The sequence below is a fragment of the Myxocyprinus asiaticus genome, chromosome 15, assembly GCF_019703515.2.
Source record: "Myxocyprinus asiaticus isolate MX2 ecotype Aquarium Trade chromosome 15, UBuf_Myxa_2, whole genome shotgun sequence".
NCBI classification, from domain to species: Eukaryota; Metazoa; Chordata; class Actinopteri; order Cypriniformes; family Catostomidae; genus Myxocyprinus; species Myxocyprinus asiaticus.
The window spans coordinates 39967594-39973681 of record NC_059358.1 but is presented as its reverse complement, the minus strand read 5'-3'; positions in this window follow the sequence as shown (position 1 = coordinate 39973681).

Below are 6088 nucleotides of genomic sequence, written 5' to 3'. Positions count from 1 at the left end.
TGTCTATTCTACCCACCTCTGATCTGTTCATATGACAAAATTATCTGTATCTGTCTCTGTATTTGGATAGAACTGGGTGTTAAACAGCAAGTGTGTCAAAACTAAATGAAATGCCCAATTTTAAATATTACTCTTGCATTTATAGTTTCTGTTAATAAAATATGCCTTGTATATGCCTTTTCAAAATAATAGCCTAATAATAATAATAATAATAATAATAATTATTATTATTATTATTATTATTATTATTATAATACAACTATTAGTAAAAAAATATATTATTTTATTGTTTTGTTTTTCTTACGAGATGAAGCTGAATTTGTAGGCTATATTAACTGTGGAATATGTTGGTAACTGGTTTCTCCTGGTATTTCTGATATTAATATCTGCATGAAACTGAATTTTCGTTCATCTGTTCATGCACAACAACATTATTCTGAAAGCAGGAGGTGTCAAGCAAAATGTTAAATGTCAAGTACACATTTTGCAGTGAATAATAAATACAAATTCAAAAATTAAAAGAAATGAAAATAAAATCAATATAGCCTACAAACAGGTGAACGTCCCATAAATCTATCAGGAATTTGTATGATATGACACCATTATTTAGTTAAATAACAATAATAATAATAATAATAATAATAATGTTACATTTATATAGCGCCTTACCAGATGTAGCACAGTTTAAAAAAGAAGAAGAAAAAAGATGGAGCATGTTTCATTTTCTTCGTTTTACATAAGGAGAAATATTCCTAATAGATGAATACTCTATGGAGCATTTAAACCTTTATGGAGCATTTTAACTTTTTTCGGAATAAAGTCTTAACCAGTTAATTACCTCAATCGCTGATGTGGATATAAATGTGGTCAACTTTAAAAGATGGATAGACGAGATCCGACATGAAAGCATCACTTCATGTCAGGAATTTAACATCACGCTCAGGTTATGCTATAAATAAATACATGAGAATCACATGTGAATCATGTGATACATTAACAAAGACATTTCAAGAAGTGGAAAGTGAACATGATGTCTATCTTAGTTAATATTACACTTGTCAAGTTCCAGACGTGCACAATTAAGAGAGACCACAAACGGAGTCGAAACTGCGGCCATCCAATCTGAAATCGCACCATGCGCATTTTCATTCATAAGGTTTACACTTTAGAAATATTGGCTGCACAGATTCATTAATGTGTTTGTAATTTTGTATATGTTTATATAAAATGTCGCTTTATCCTTGTGCTTCTTGGATAATCAGTCATAAGAATTGTTTTATATTATTCGGATGAATCCGTTATTCATTTTGAAGTCATTATCCATGCCTTTTGGCTTCAGGCACATCCCTAGTATCTACCATTATTTGCACCAGGAATGGGGTGCAAATAATTTCTGCCACTATTTGCATGGGGGTGTAAATAGCATATACCATTATTTGCACCAGGGTGCAAATAGCATCTTCTTTTATTTAACTGGAGTGCAAATGGCATGTAAAATTATTTGCAATTAGTGCAAAGAAGATGGTTTTTGTTGCTTTTTACACTTAGTGTAAATAGCATCTATCACTATTTGCACTTACAGTAGTGCAAATAGCCTCTGCCTAAAAAATGCTGAAGGCAATTTGATTGTTTAACCACATGCTAACAGATGAAATATGAGGAGTTTTTAGTTTTTTAGTGTTGTGATGTCACTGAGGATGTGCTGTACTTTACGATCACACCCTGAATGCTAACGAGTGCTTTGTTGAGCGTCTGGGTTGGGCAACATTTAACACCTCCAGGTCACAGAGGCGGACAAGAATAAGGAACTGGTTAGACTCAACTGTGTCCACATTCTGTAATGTATTCTCAACCATATCAGTGTTTGATCTGCAACATCAAACTAATTCATCATCTATGGCTGCCCATGGTGCTCGGAACCCCCAGAAGTCATAGTCCGATAATACACAGCAGTCTCTTAAGCAGACACAAGTCTGTTAAGTGGCAGGTTTAGATCCTGATTCACTCCGGCGGGTTAAAGAAAAAATCTACATCGTTTGTGATACAGATTAGAGGAACTGATCTGATACCAGCCTCTGCTGTGCACATGTGCAGAGAGGGAATAACTGAGCCAGGCCCCAGCTGCTGGGTGACACTTCATATTCATCCGTTTCTCTTTGTACAGCCCTCTGGAATTAACCCAAACCCACAATGGCATCACATCAGCAAGGAGCACAGGAAAGTCTGACTGTATTATCCGTCTTTGTGGAAATTTTCATGTGGAGGGATAAAGCTCTGTAATGGCTGTCTGCTGTTTATTAGGCACAGCACAAGACAATAGCAGCCTCAGGGAAGGGTCAAACAATGCACTCTCACTCTGGGTTAGGGTTCAACCCGTTCTTACTCCTGAAGCGTCAAATACTGCCACTTGTGCAAGAGCCCAGTGCTTCAGCAGGTGGATGCCAAAAGCTCCCTTTTGGCAAGCACATTGCTTTCAGTGACAAACGTTCGGCATCAAAAACCGATGCAAAGGGAATCAGATTTTTATCACTGCCAAATGATATGTTGGGGTAGAATTTTGTCATTCTGACATGATATGTTGGGGTATGATTTTTATTATGTTTGAAATCAGCCACGTTTATTCACAATGGTAATGTTTAATCAGCAACATGTATTATTTTACAGTGGTTAATGTTTAATTAAAGTTATTTTATATATACATTCTGCTCTGCTGAAGTGGCCTGTTCAGTTCCGGGTGTATTCCATGCATTTCGATCTCTGTGTGAAGAACAGACCCAAATGTACGTTTTTATTTAATTACATTGGGATACTTACTCGTTCTAGTAACAAATTCAAAAATCGCGGCAGCGAGAAGGCATCAGCGCGACTTCAAACACCACTGTCTTGTGACCAATTACGATGAGCTCAAGTTCGGATGTATCTTTTGAATGAGATGTGTGACCGGTATTGGATGGCAGCCTTCACGGAGGGGGAAGATTTTCAGCTATTAAGCTAGGTTCGCACATCCTCCGTGAGCGACATGACAAATCAAAATGATTCAAACCGAACCTATAGTACACTGCAGTTTATATGTCTGCATGCAAGTAAACTCAATAAAATAACTTAATAAAGGAAAGAATTAATAAACTGCCAGACCTTCTGTGTATATAGGTGTACAGTATAGACACAACCAAGGGGGTGGGGGGTGGGGGTGGGGGGTGGGTGGTGGTATGGGGGGTTGTACTTATTACCTGTTTTGATTATTGGGGCAAGTTACGTCGTTATATCGTTGATAATTGCTTAGGTTCAGGAATGGGGTTGGGTTAGGCGATCTAAATTAATCGACATAATGGTGTATTATAACCACACTAATATATTTATAAGTATAATAAAACGTATTGCGGTTAAACACACGCAATATCCGATGACTGGCAGTGACGCCTCCCTTTTAGGCTGCCCTTTGCGTGCGTCCGATACAGATGCCAGAGGGTGCTTTGGGCGTCCGTAGATTGACGCGCTGGGCTGTTGCACAAGCGGCAGCTTTTGACGCCTCGGGAGTGAGAACGGGCTGCAGGGTTTGGTGGACAGGTCCACTATTTTATATTTATTTATCATGTAACACAAATGAATATCTACCAATATATTTTTGTGTAGTATTGTTTATGTATTTATTTATAATATATATATATATATATATATATATATATATATATATATATATATATATATATATATATATATATATATTAGTAATTATTTTCTTGTTTAGAAAGTAAACAGATTCATGCATCAAAGGGTTAATATTTAAGAAATCATATTTTAATAATGTTTATAAATATATAATGATATATCATAATATTTAAATATATAATTGTATAATATGTATGAATACTATTTAATAATAATATGTTGATATTTAATCTGGTAGTACTTCTGAAACTTTATTATTTATGTAATTATAATTGCATAATGCTCTGACTGCATTTTTTCTTTTTTTCTTTATTTTTTTATTTGTCTATATTAATAGCTAAGGGCAATATCAATTAAAACAAATAAACTGATATATTAAAATATGTCTGTCTGTCTGTCTGTCTGTCTGTCTCTATCTATCTGTCTGTCTGTCTGTCTGTCTATCTACCTACCTACCTACCTACCTACCCAACCCACACACACACACACACACACACACATATATATATATATATATACACTGTCGGTCAAAAGTTTAGGGTCACTTACTCATTCTTTTTTTTTTTTTTTTAATTTATTTATTTATTTTTTTTTACATTTTAGAATAATAGTAAAGTCATCACAACTATGGAATAACATAAATGGAACTATGGGAATTATGTTGTGACTAAAAAAATCCAAAATAAATCAAAACTGTGTTATATTTTAGCATCTTCAAAGTAGTCACCCTTTGCCTAGAATTTGCAGACATGTACTCTTGACATTTTCTCAACCAACTTCTTGAGGTATCACCCTGGGATGATTTTTAAACAGTACTGAAGGAGTTCCCATCTATGTTGGGCACTTATTGGCTGCTTTTCTTAATTATTCGGTCCATGTTATCAATTTCAAAAACAAATAATATATATATATATATATATATATATATATATATATATATATATATATATATATATATAACATTTTAGTTTTATTTTTTAGTCATGAGAAACTTTTCAGGCAAGTGACCCCAAACTTTTGAATGGTGTATATATATATATATATATATATATATATATATATATATATATATATATATATATATATATAGACGTATGTAAATCTAGTCTGTCACTAACACCTGCCAGATCATTCAAAAACGTCAGCAAATAACACCGTTGGTGTTTTTTGCAGGCCCTCTGGAATTAACCCAAACCCACAATTGCATCACATCAGCAAGGAGCTATTTGTCTGTGTGGCTGGGTTCTGTAGTGTATGCTACTGTTTTTCAGTCAACCAACCGAGCTATTGCAAAGCTACTCCTCACTAGCAGTTGTCTGTTGTTGCTACAGTTTGTGCAAGTGGCGTGAAAGCAACTCCCTCCCACCCTCTCTCTCTCTGTGTCTCTCGAACCAGAGGCCCTGCCTCATCCGGTGGAATGTTCTACAGCAACCCATCGCTCCTGGGATGAAAAGACGATGGCCAAGGTATTCGTCCCATTCAACCTCTGTTGTTGTTTTGAAAACAAGGAACAGCAAAGTAGTCAAACCATAACATGGTGTATGGAATCTGTGGATGTGTGTGACTACTGGACTCCCCGACTTGCATTTCCCAGCAGGGCCCGACCATTGTTGAAGGCATTCACCCAGTGCACTCATGAAACTAGATAAATGGATTAGTTCTTCAGAGATACTGGCGGCGTCTTCAAAAAGCCAACACCGTGGGGTGGTGGTGGTGATGGTGGATGAAGGGGGTTACTGGGAGGGTACATTTGTGTTGTTGGGCAGGGGGTGTATGAATGGCCTGTTTCTGCCAAAACGACAAGACAGTGATAAACTTTCCTCCCCACTCACATCTCTCTCTCTCTCTCTCTCTCTCTCTCTCTCTCTCTCTCTCTCTCTCTCTCTGTGTGTGTGTGTGTGTGTCTCCTATAGGCTACTGTAGAACCATAATGGGGGAGAACTACTTGTTCAAGCATAATAAGTTTTGTTCTATGTGAGAGCAACAGTTTATGTGCAAATATAATATTTTTCATTATTTATTATTCCTGCTGGGCTTTTAAGTCATTCGTCAGTCTAGATTTTTGTTGTTGTTGTTGATGATGATGATGATGATGATGATGTTCTAACCATTACATTATCCATGTCTTTCATATAAGATTATTATAATGATTAATGTGATTAATAAGGTTACCTTTTTTTTGTTTTTTTGTTTTTTCCAGATGCCTCCCCCTCTATTTCTGTCACCCCCACTCTTGTATTTTCCTTTATTCTGTTACGTTCTCTTTTGGCTTGCATTTATTGCCCGGGGCGGTGTGTGAGAGTTGCTGGAAGTGTCAGAGTAATTACGGGTTCCAGCCCCGTTTATTTCTCGTTAGACAATTGACTGTACATCAAGTACAGAATGAGTAATTGCGTGTTTATTAGCGGATCCCAACCCG